The sequence below is a fragment of the Strix aluco genome, chromosome 10, assembly GCF_031877795.1.
Source record: "Strix aluco isolate bStrAlu1 chromosome 10, bStrAlu1.hap1, whole genome shotgun sequence".
NCBI classification, from domain to species: Eukaryota; Metazoa; Chordata; class Aves; order Strigiformes; family Strigidae; genus Strix; species Strix aluco.
The window spans coordinates 18,802,922-18,815,822 of NC_133940.1; the positions used below are offsets into that span (position 1 = coordinate 18,802,922).

At 41.2% G+C, this 12,901-nt stretch overlaps 1 protein-coding gene across 6 annotated transcripts in view; it reads left to right on the plus strand.

The window, feature by feature from the left end:
• The first annotated feature begins 306 nt into the window (after positions 1-306).
• HTR2C (5-hydroxytryptamine receptor 2C) overlaps positions 307-12,901 on the plus strand; it is a 98,694-nt gene continuing 86,099 nt past the window's right edge. For 4 of the 6 annotated variants that reach the window (XR_012624520.1, XM_074834636.1, XM_074834640.1 and 1 more), the window contains exons 1-2: positions 1,516-1,788; positions 9,768-10,193. The gene's annotated coding sequence lies outside the window, so the exon portion shown is untranslated. Of the gene's footprint in view, positions 438-1,515; positions 1,789-9,767; positions 10,194-12,901 lie in introns of those variants that run through there. The other 2 variants (XM_074834637.1, XM_074834639.1) reach the window with 2 other exon arrangements.

Here is a 12,901-nt window from a genome sequence, read left to right on the forward strand (position 1 = left end):
CCCGTGCTCCCAATATTATGGAAACTGAAATACCCACTTAGTTGTTTGATTACAGAATATGAGTTTTGTGAGATTCATAATTATGCGGACATTTACAACACCAGTAAATCCAGATGTAAAAGTCAACTGTTAGGCAGGTCCTATGTCCTATGACTCTTGAGGCTGCTCTTAATTCTTGCACCAATGAGTGCCTGCCCTTTCTCTGCCTCCATTTCCTCCGCAGTACAGCCTATCTATGCGACACTGTGCAGCCTTCTGAAATTGTGCAAAACCTTTAAATAAACGCTGTATTTTGGACTGAATGCAAGCGTGGGGACTGGGGTGATGGCTCGTCAAAGTTGGATTTTGGCTGTTCAAATGCTGCGTTTGGGTGGCCCGTGCTGTGGAGCAGATACTATGTGCCTGAAAAATTATTCATTAGAAAATGTTTGGGAAAGGTAAATGAGTTCTGTGATGCTTTTTTATTGCATTTATCACAATTGCATGCAATTCATGTAAAAGGATTTCAGGAATCTTAAAACATAGAAAGCAGAGTTTGATATGAGCAAATCATATGGAAGGTAATGGCACATTTCAGGGAAAGAGGTGCCCATCGTGTTCTCACTCTAGGTCTTGGCCATAATGAGTTTAGGTGAGTTTTTAATTCCCAAATTGGTGATGTTCAAAACTTTGCTGGAAGTTGCAGCTGCTCAATTCTTATTCCTGTGGCACAGGTCATTAGGGACTGTAGCGTTTTGGTTGCCCCATAAGAAATATATTTCCATGAGTTTTAAATATTGTTCATTGGTACTGACGTTTCAGTAACAGTATTTCCCAGAGGAAGTTCAAGTTTTAAGGCTTCATAATTTTCAATGTAAATCACTTTGAAACCTTGGATTAAAGGGGAAAACCCTCATAAGATATTTATTTCACAACTTCAATCACAAAAATAGTGTTCTAATCTGAAAAAAAGACTAATAAATGGGAAAATCCACAGAGAACCCTGTACCATGGAAACCCAAGCCAGCGCAGTGACTCAGATATTAGTTGTTATTGCTTAGTGTTCTTAAAGAAGTTTCTCTGAGACTATCTTGTAAGACTAATAACTAAATGAAATAAGCTGCACTTTTCCTGTCTTAGGTAGGCTAGGTCTTAAAGTTAACAATGCAAAGTGTACCCTCATAGTCTTTAAACATTAAATAAGGCAGCGGCTGTAACGGAGGCCCTGGTGTGTTTTTCTTCACCCCTCGGTGAGCACTTGGCCAGTTATTTTGGTGAGTCCCACCTAAAGGGATGGAAATAAGTACACCCATTTTAGTAGAAATGGCTTGGTAACTTTTAGATGGTGACAAAATTAGACTTGTGACTGTGAACTTGTGGGGTAAGTACCCTTGATCATTCCTAAACAGTTGTCTTAAATTTGACACAAATGTTTCCTGCTGATAGAAATGCCACTTCCTTCACTTTGCATATATTCAGAATTGTTACCTTATATGATGTCTGCAGCTTGGACAGTGCTAGTCATTCTGTGAAGAAAAGAACAAACCAACATGGAATTTTTTCCTCCCAGTGATACTGTTTGGAGGTTCAGCTCTCTTTTTGCTGCCTGTATTGCTGTCACCCAGGATTAAAAGCTGTAGATATCTCAGGGCTCCAGCAAGGGCTTTCAGCGACTTGGATGAGGACTGCAAAGATGCATCAGAACAGTGTGGGCAATTACTTCTGGGAAGATCATGAAAAAATAAAGTATGGCTAATGGACCTGAGTTCCTCTCTCTTCCCTTTTGGCAGTCATTTATGGTAACATAAAGTAAGTATAAAGTCTGGCGCCAAGACATAACGCTAGTGATTTATGCTTGCTTTAAGAGATCCTAAAGCCAAGAGGGATCTTTAAGGGCTTCCCTGAATTAATTCCTATTTGAACTAAAGCTCGAAGCTTAAGCCAGGCCTTGCAGGAGTGCAGCTGCCTGCATCATGACTGTAGCACCAAAGAGCTGAGCTCACAGACTGTCTTTGTTGCGGGGCTTGGGTTCAGCTGGGCACGTGGGCGAGCCCGATGGCAGGTTTGTGAGATGGTTTGCATGCTCAGACACGAGCAGGGGGAGTGCTTTGCTGGACGGGGCTGTGAGGAGCTCTCTCCTGGGCTGCCCTGCATCTGCTGGCCTACAGGGCTTCACTGCCAGCTAGAGGGATGACATCCTGGTTTGTGGGGATGAGCCTTGCTGAGCATCTGGACCCTCCTGAGACCAGCATGGGTCACATTTGTGATGCTGAGTAAAACCGATGTGGCAAAATTGTCAGGGCAAGTAGCACGCAGAGAATTTTCCCACTTTAGCAGGCTGGTCAATGGGATCCAGTGAAAAACAGACTGAAGGGCTGGGTGTTTGAGCCTGGTGATGAGCTTAGATGTGACTGACATCCTGTTCAGCCCAGGCACTGTTTCTTATTTCGGATAAGACCCCTTAGCTCCTGTGAATTGGTTGTGTGGCAGTGCTGAACTACATTTCCTGCCCCATCTGCTTTGGTGCCATTGAGGATTAAGTTTTTGGATCTGCCCTGTGCTCATTCTTGTTGATAGCATCCTTCAGATCTGTTCCATTACAGGGTGCGTGAAGTGTTGTGGGTTTTTTGTGGGGTTTTTTTGGTCTTTCTAGTTTAAACATGGTATTTCTATTTGAAATCAAAACATTTGAAATCATCCCCATCAGATTAAAATGTCATCTCATCTTTTCTGTATTAAGATTTAAACTCATCATAATATCTTAAATTTACATAAACCTGATATTTAAGAATTAGATGTTTCCTATTAACATGTAAAGAAAGCTACAATCCAGGGAATTTCTGGCTAAACACATGAAATTATGCTTAATTGCAAACTGTTTTAGTTCAGAAGAGCAGCTATCATCAATCCTTTCTTAGGTAAAGGTGTAGGTGAGGTGAGGTCTCTTCTAGCTCTTTGATCACATTATGATCAGGAACAATTGGCTCAAGTCACTAATTATGGAGATAATTTTCTTCATATGATGACTCTCATTTAAATGCAAATCACGTTTTCTTTTGTAGCCAGTGCACCTATTAAAATACTGTTTTTCTGTTTTGTTAATTGAATTCCAGCTTCGATCCAAAAGCAGTTTGACACAAATTGCAGGTAAAATTAATCATCTAATAAATAAGTAATGTAAAAATTAGGAAAGTATAGTTGCTAATCATGATGTGCTATTAGTATAAAAAAATTTGAAGTTACTCTAATGACACAGCCAGTGGTAACTGTTACCAGGCAATCAGAATCAGTCTTTCTTTGAGGGAAGATTAACAGGTAAATAGGATTATACAGTAGGGTTAACATCAGTTACTTAAATGAAAATGTTTTGGGTGCAGCCAGTGGCTCATAGGTCAAACTTCTATTTAGATCATACTTCTGCTTTGCATAGTGCTCCCTCTAATGTTTTCTGCTTTTAAATGCCCAAGTTGTGTTTAGCATGCATTGCTTTGGAGGTGAAGGGGGGAGCTGATGCCGCTCTCACCCTTCCTGACTCCAGAGCAGCAGCTCCCCTTCCCTCCACCCACCCCAATACCAGAGCTGGGAGTGGTCTGTGGTTCATGGGCTGAGGTGTTGGGCTGAGTATCTGGTCCAGGTGAAAGGAAAAAACAACCCTGACAGTGCACCAATGCCAGTAGCTCTGTCACTAGTGGATTTGGCTCCATCTTCTCAAGAGACATTGTTTTTCTCTGTTGCAGAAAAGGATCTAGGCTAAAGACACTTGGACCACTTCTCTGTGGGCCACAGGGTACATGTGTCAGGGGCAGAAAGCAACTCCTGACCTGGTAAAATGTGGGCAGTCCAGTTGAACCTCACTGGTGAAGAAGGGATGTCTTCTGCTGTAAGGCATTTCAGGAAAGGAAAGTTGTCTTTTATTTAAGAAATCCATTCCCTTTCTTACACAAAGCATATCGTAAGAGTAACAGAAAGTATCATTAACCTTCCTCTCATTTGGGGAGGAACTGGTTGACTGCACTAAAATTATTACAAGTGATATATTGGATAACAAACGGGAATGCTAATTGAAGACAATGTCAGAGGAGAAGTGTCTGAGGCGCAGAGTGAAAGGCGATGCTTGCATCTGTCATTCTCTGTGCGAAGGACAGAAGTAAAAAGGAAAATGAGAGAGGGCAAAGCTGAAGCTGTGTAGAATTGCTGTGGCTTAAACGTGTTTGCTGTACCCCACCTTGGTGGCAGAGAACCGCACTTTGTGCCCAGTTTAATTTCAGCTCAGGGCCAACTTCCATGGGATGAATATTCGAGTGTGGTGGTGAACATTATTGCCTGCTTTTTCTGGCTCTGAAAAAGCTTAATCATTCACTCTGCTCTGCTGTGTTCTATTTTCTTTCCTAAGAATGTTTTATAAAATCTACATATCCAAAATCGCCCATGCTGACTTTTTAATGAGGAAACAGCGATGTGCCTCATACCTTGGGACTTCGGATGGCACCAGCTGAATGGGTGTAACAGATTGAAGTTGGATTGCAAGCTGGAAATGCTCTCTTGGTCTGTGCTACTCTGAGTTGCTTAGTGTCCGCTGGAGAAAATGCAGTTCTGTGTCAAAATTGTGCTCTTTCTCATCAAAAGATCAAAATGAGAGTTAATCTTCTGCCTTCTTGTGAATGTGTGTGTGGGAATTGCCCTGTTGTGGGGCATTGGGTTGAGTTTTTGTGGTGGGTTGTTTTTTTCTACATCACCAAGAGTGCTGTTGGTTATGAATGAGAGGTTTTAAATTAGGTCTCTGGAGATACACAGCTATTTTGTTACTATCTTCTTACATGCCATGAAGCCATTCAAAGGAAAACTGAAAGCCCTTTTCTGTAAAATAATAATTTTCCTTTGCTTTAGTTAGTAACACCCAGTATTACTGAAACTAGGTTTAAATATTCTTTTGTTCTGGTTTTTTGGGTTCTATTTGCTGGTTCCCAGTTCAATCCCATTTAAGCAGTTCTGGGGTGAGGGGCAGGCATAGTCTCTGGCTCGCTCTCTCCAACCAAGGTGCAGATCTATGCAGAGAAAAAGTTGTCCAGTACGTGTTTATACTGTGGTCAAAATGCAACTGCAGTCTATGCAGTCATACTTTCAAAGATTAGAACAAATAGAAGAAACATTTTTAATTGTTTGTGGACTAAGAGACAGAAAGACTTGCAGTTGAATCTGAGATTTATAACCTTTGCAGTTCATTCTTCTCTAGTTACTTCTTTCCAAGATCTGTAACCACTGTATTGTCCCCGTTTCTGTCCAACAGTTAATTACATTAGTTCACTGACAAACTATTATTAAACAACTGCAGTCTACTTTAATAGCTAGTTTTCTAATTAAATAACTGTAATGGTTTTGTTCTCAGTCCTGGTCTTTAGGCATCTAATTTGTTGCTACCCAGTGTCTTGCATTTTTTATGTATTTTTTTCCTTCTCAGACATGAGATAGGATTGGAAAAGCCAGCTCTTTGTTTCTGCAGAGGAAGCAGGCACTGCCGTATCCAGTAATGCACAGGAGTTGCCCAGGATGAGTTCAGTTTGACTACACCATTCTGCAGAGTAGCCTTTTGTGGTGTGGACAGCTGCACGCTGGCTTCATGGCATGTCTCATCAGGTTGTGTTTCCCACACACAGCCTGTAGCTTGCAGTGCCTCCAGTGAAGCCTGTTTCAGCAACCACAGACATTTCTGCCTCCTGCACACACACATAGCTTGAGTAGGATGCTCTGAAATGGGCATCCTTGACATGGGTTCAGTGTGCTGGGGACATGCTCTGGGGTGGATGAGTTACCCTTTGGTCTTGTTGGATTTACTTAGTACCAGGGGAGTCCATGGGTAGGATTCAGATACCATACCCTAATGCAAGGAATAAATATTTGTCATAAACAGGGTTGTAACTCGCTTGTTTTAAAAGAATAGTGTGAACTCAGCATAGGTAGCTTTTCTCCCTAAAGCCATATAAACCTCTGTGAGGCTCCTTTGTCAGACCCAGAAGAAATCCAGTGGGCTCAAAGTCATAGGCTGAGAGTTTTGCCTGTGGAAAGAAGGTCTGGAGAAACTGGGCTTAAAGTAGGAATAAAAATGGAAAAAAACTGGCTAAAATCCTGTTCTGTGTCTCAGTCATAGCAGTTTAAAACTGAGTTACGTTTTCAAATTTTTTTGCAGTTTTTCAGGTTTTTTAAAAGATGATTCTGACTACTTGTAGCAGCTCAACTACAGTGCTAAACTCAGCCTGCAATACACTGAAAAATGGATTAATAATAGTACAGGATCTTAAATGCCCTGACATTATACTGCTACTGCATTGACTTTAAACACTTACACATTTCAGGCAAACAGCAACTTAATTCTTAATTAGAATCACTAAGCAAATGCAGATTATATTTAATTTAAATATTTATAGAATTTGTTTAAGCTTTCAAAATAGATTACATGTTGAACAGCAAAACTGCTAACATCTGAATGATAATTTTACTTCTCAGCCCAATTAAGAAACTAGTCAGGAATACAGCTAATAAGTTGCAGTGTTTGAGGAAACATTTTATAATGTTGTGTGTACAGAGGACCTTTAAAAATGAGTTCTCTCAAGTAAAAGGGATAGTTTAGAAAAATTTTGTTGCTTCTGATAGTATTTTAAAATCTTGCATCTTCTCTTCGCTTTTTGGGAGTTGCAGTTCTTCTCATTATCCTGAGTACAACTGCAAAAATTACATAGTGAACCAAAGAGAGATGAAAACATATAACATGCCAATCCACTTGATTTTTATAATGCTGAACATGTTAAATTAAAGTACATGATTATCCCAGTTGATCTTAGTTAGTCAACACATATAAAGTTAAGCATGTTTGTAAATGTTTTCAGAGCAGAAGTATAAGGCTTCATAAAGAACATTTTTACAATCTTAAGGATGTTCCTATCGGTTAACAAATTCTTCGCACTAAAATTTATCACAATATTCCCCCCAGCAGTATCGTTTTTGTAACCCAATATATCCTTTGACACAGCATTTTCTCTAATATGGTTCAGCCATGAGTAACAGACCACCAAGGCTTTTTCAGGGACAAGTTCAAATTCTTCGTTTATCACTCCCGTTTTCCTCAAAGCTAGTTTTATTCCCTGCTACACCTTTTCATTTTGGGAGACACCTTCCCTATTGCATTTATCTGTCACATACCTAAAGGTGATCAGATCCTACAGGCTTTAGGTCGATTTAATGTAACAGTAGGTTTCATTTTGCAAAAATGTTAATGTTGCCCAAATAACCTGATATCTATGAAATATTTCAGGACTGGATTTGAACCTTCTGGAAATCTGTTTGGCAGTGTCTCACATCTTTCAGTGTGGCAACAAGTGCTCCTGAGATTGAAAGGTTCCTTGTGCCTTTCATACAGATGTTTTAACAGTACCTCTTAACTTACCTGACAGTCTTCCATTGGTTTTTACTCTGTATTACGAAGTCTGTAAGAGCTACAATATCTTTTCTGGTTTTCCTTTATAATGTTACTAAACATTATGTGAATAGTTTTAGATTGTATTTCCTGTCTATTTGTACACTGCTGTTTTGGCTGGAATATAGCGTGTGTTTAATTTTTTCTTGGCTGTGTTACATTTCATTCCTTGGTTCACTGCATCATCTGTCTTGTTAGTCCATAAATCTGATCTATTCTAATCAATGTAAATTCTCTGTTTCCCCTAGCTGTGTGTCACCAGCAAGACTAGTGACTTTGGAAACTGCATTTCTGAAAGGTTATTTTATAAAAGATACAAGACGAGGCATTGTGCAATGCTGATGCTTAAAGCTGGGGGCTTGTCACTTAGCCTCAAAGCAGCTGCTGCAGTCTGTTCTCTGTTTATAAGCTGATTTTGGTAGCTATCACTTGCCAAGATGGTCACCAAGGTGAGTGCCTTCGGCCTCAAACTAGTAGCACAGCAAAGTCTTCACTGGGATTTATGATCTGTATGCAGTATAAATTGCGTTGTATTTGTAGGGTAGCCCGATAACGGGAAGTTACCAGTTTAGAGTCACTTTTGTTGGAAAAAGGACTTTTTAAAGACAGAATTTTTGTTGTACTTAGAAACAGACAGTGATGCAGAGCCAAGAACATGCAATGGCTGTTCCAACGCAGAATCCTCTTATACAAGAACACACCGTGCAAGTCTCCTGTGCCTCACACTTGGCTTTCTCCCCTCTTCCAAGAGCACTGATGTGCTGGTACTTGGAATATTGATATGACTGTAGGTCTGTGGTTTAGCTGAGATAAGTTACATTCAGTAACTTTCCTTTGTTTTTCATGCTTATGGATGTCAGTGCCTCCACTATGCTCTTGTTTCTGTGCTGATTCTCCTTTGGGGCTGGTTTGGTGGCGCAGACACTGCTGCAACTAACACACATCTGCTAAGGGCCTTCCTTCTACTGCTGCTCCTTCTCTTCCTCCTTCCCACTCATTTAGCACTTCTGCATGGTGTTAGATATCCACAGGAAACTCTTGGGCAGAGATTTCCACCTTTTTTGGATGCCTGTACAGCCTCGAGCAGAATGTGCCTTGGCTGGTGCTGCTTTGAGGCTCTAAGGTCTGTGTGAGTGTACGGGAGGCACTGTCGAGTTTTGTCATTTTATTTTCTTACGCTGTGCAGCAGTGACTTTTAGGAGCTGGTCAGTTCCTCAAACTACCATGCTCTTCCTTGGCCTGGGCTCCCAAGCTGGACTGACTCCCCTTGCCAGCCATGCTGTGTTCCATGATACGTGTAGTGGCTCATGGCCACTATTCAGGCTTGCAAAAGGACACTATGCACTGTCTTGGATAAATGAGTTTGAGATTCATGAATAAAAAGAACAAGATAAAAGCTAGATAATAGTATTTATTTTTCTTGAATCCCTCCATCCTGTTTTTCATTTCTTTCTGATGTTTCAGATGGGTGTCTGATGATGCTCTAGACCAGGGAGAATAAGTGGAGATGGAAACATGCCAAGTTTTGGTTGGATTACTGAAGGGCAGTCTCCAAAGCCATGTAAAACTACTACAGCAAAATTCAACTCTGCTGTTTCATAGAGTTTTTAATTAATTAATATAATGATTTAATTTTGTGAGGCTTAGTAGCTTTTTTATGACCTTTTGAATTTATTTCTGTTTGTGGGTGACTCAGATTACTTACTTTTCTAGCCTGGGGATGCTGCAACATCATGTGTCATGCTATACTGGTTTTGATAGTCCACTGGTGACTGCAGAAGGTAGAAATTCTTCCTGGTGCACAGAAGTATGCTGTTATATTCCCTTCTGCTAATTCATCAGATACGCTACTTTAATTACTGAAGTTAACTTTGGTGACAGGTTAAAGCTTCCTGGCTGGAGCTGGTTTATTGTGTTTGCAGGCATGAGTTTGCATCAGTTGAACCCGGAGAAGAAATTCAGATGTAAACCAGACTAAAATAAACAAGTGAAGTGGAGTAGAGTGGTGTGAGCTCTTGCTGGTGTTTGTGTGACGAAAACTGCTTGTATTTGAAGCTATTAATTGTGGGCAATTTCTGCTTGGTGTTGTGAAGTCTGAATTACCCAGAACTATATTTGATGATAAAATACTAAAACTGTAACAAATTCTGTGTAAGCCAGAGCTGACCAAATAATCCGATTAATAGGATTTTATCTAATGGACTAATTTAATGGGGATGTCTGAAATATACTGTGTAGAAGCCACAGATAAATTTAAATTTCAAGAATGAACATCGTTCTTCATTCCTCTCTCTCTCTCCCTCTCTCTCTCTTCCCCCAGAGGTCTCCCCAGCGTATCTGAGTCTCCTCCCCGGTGAGCAGTTCAGCTCGGTGCCATCCACAAGTGCAGAGTGCTTTGAAAAGAGCACACGGAAGGCATGCTAGCAAGACCATGAGTCACAGGCAGAGCAAACTTTCCTAGCTCATCAGCGTACACTGGCCTCAAATCCTCTTTGGAGCAGCTACCAGAGGGGCTGAACTTTGCTGTTTCCTGCTGTGCTGCTCGGGACCTTTTCTGTGTAAGCAAAGGCTGATGGAAACCTGCGTCTAGGTGGTACCGCATGAGAGTGAGATACTCACCTTGCTCCCTGACATCCTCTCCCTGCTTTGGTCCCTGCGAGCAGCGCTGTGTCACCACACACCAGATGTGCAGGCGACTGCAAAGAGCTTCCCTCCCTGAGCGCAGGTGCTCTCTTTCAAGAAAAAAGTAAGTGTTGGTCAGTAAATGCTGGGCAAATGTATTACTGTATGTTTGGATGAAGGCAGGCAGGCAGGCAGCAAGGGGGAGAGGGCAGTCTAGAAGTCTGGCAGTGACTGGGTTGGCTGGATTGGGAAAGTGCCGATGCCAAACTACTGCCTTTAATTTTCCTGGCAAGGCAGCTCTCCCAGATGAGATGAGATGTGGTGAACCCAAGATTCTCTTTAGGAAGGTTTACTTGGTTTAAAATGCTTTGTTGGCAAATACTACTTCTGACTTCTTGTAACTTTTAACTAGTCTCAGTTCATCTTTGTCTTTTTTTTAAATTGAAAGGTACTTTACCTAAAGTGTTCTCATCAGCCAAACCACTGCTGGCTTCATACACAGAGTAGTTCAGTGTTCATCTGTCTCATTTCTTTACTGTCCGAGGTAAACCTCAGGGGACTAAAGCTCTGAACCAAGTAGTTTCAGACTATTCATCTGGAAAACAGAGCCACTTAGACCTTTGTAAAGAAAATAATTTAGTAATCTGTGCAAGACACCTGTCTCTAAGCCAACCCATTTGGAAAAGTTGCCAGTGTAGTAATTCCAAACATTTTGTCACAACAATACTGATGATGCATTTCCATTATTGACAGCATTTCTTCTTCCCTGCAACTACAGGACTGAGCTCATTTTGCATCCTCTTCCGTGATCCTGCATTAGAAATGCTTTGTAATTTGAGAATGACACTGCAGAGCTAGACATTTTGCAGAGGCATTTTTCTGAGCGTTTCTCTGCAGACTGATGCAGCTAAAACCATTGGGAAGTGAGGAAGACATTGCTGCTGCACTGCTGGCAAAGCAGCAAGTGTTGCCTTCCCAGCTCTCTACATCCTTCCTCTGGAGCAGGGAAGTACCCAGGTCACTGCTCTCTTGTATGAAGGGGCCAGATAAATGTTTGTTTGCCTGCACCCCCCCGCCTGCCTGCCAGCCTGCAGTCAGCAGCACATGCCAGGTTGCAGGTGTCTCTGGGAACACACCAGTGCCCTCCAGATGTGCCAGTTCTAGGTAATCTCACCCAAACACAGAAGTTTCTCACTGTCTTGTAAAGCATCAGTGGATCAGTGTTTCTGTGCCTTTTGCTAATTAGATATGTATAGTGACTCTTAGAACTTTTATCTAATCTCAAACTCCAGGCACTTACAGTTTTTCCTCATTCTTTTTGGAAATGAGAAAATACTTATTTGTGTTCTTGAACACACACTTAACAGTAGAGTTTCTGTACCTTACAACCAGCAAGTGCCATGGTGCTGGATATTGCAGAAACACAAATGATACTGCTTTCTGTTTTGAAAAGTTTACTGGCAAACATAAAATTCGTGGTGAAATACTGCATAGAAGCAAATTGAAGGGTAGACTGGCCTGTAGTTGCAATGTTAATCCCCAGGTTTTGGCTGTGTGGTTTTTAGCTTTTCTTTTGTTTTGATTATCAGTTGTTTATAATATTTTGAAAGCGTAAGTATTAGGGTAAGGATCGAGTTCCTGTAACTGTGCTCATGAGATGCTCACTGCTGACCAGCAACAGTTACATGTTAATTAGGGTAAACTCCTGCAGGGGTTTGCTTGCCTGACTTTGTTGCTGTGGGCTGCTATGTGGAAAAGAAGATGTTGGCCAAAGCTTCCCTCAAAGCTGGGAGCAAGGGGACAAATAACATGGATTCTCCTGTTTCAAACTCAGAGAATCTCAAGGCACCACTTTTTCTTGTAGCTCACAGCAAGGCAGTCCAGTCCTAGCACACATATCAAATCCAATATTTTGCCATCTTGGTTTCATGTGATAAAGGTTACTGCCTATTTAAATTAAAAACATGGAAAAATACAACAAAGACCAGAAGCGATGTGCCTTGAGGAGCTGTGCTGTTACTTGTAGGCATAGAAGCCTTTTTGGTGCCTTTCACAGGCTGGATTATGTTGCTGACAACTATTTCCAGCATTGTTTTTTGAGCAATACCAGTGAGGAGGGAGCAGAAAGAAAATAATTTTAAATTGATGAGCCCTGAAGGTTCATCTAAAAGATTTTCACTAGCTTCATAAAAGCTCCTGCAGACTTAATTTAAAAATTATAGCAAAGATGGTTTATCTCCTTTTCATGATCTTTTCTTTAAGCCTCTTGATTTTTAATGTACCATCCTTGTCCGTTAAAATCCAGAAAAGTGTTTTGAATTTTACAGACTACAAAACTGGTAGTTACCAATCTTGGAGGATGTTTTAAGCAATGCTGTAGCAGGTAGCAGGGAGACAGAGGTCTGCACACAAGGTCAAGACCCCAGAGGGGTCTCACTGGTGACGGGAGGCTTGTGAAGTCTCAGTCTGCTGCAGCATGTCCTCCTCTGATGCGGGTAGATGATGGGCTGTTTTTTGTACCAGTGCTCTGCATGGTTGCTAGTTTTGTTGACGAGTACTTGATTCTATAGAGATTTGGGGAGCAGCAGATCCAAGTGGACAGAGTTTACCTGGAGAGAGACTTCTCAAGAACAGGTAGGATGAGAATCAGTGATGAATAGGCTGGCATTGGCAGCAGAGGTAAGCAGTAAGTGTTTCAAATGGCAGACTTTTATCTTGTTCTTTGAGAACTTCCTAGTCCAAGTTCATCAAAGAACAAACTTTTAAAAGATGTTTATTCCAGAAATGGCATTAAAGAGGATGCGGAGGCTGTTATGCAAGTTCTGCTCAAGG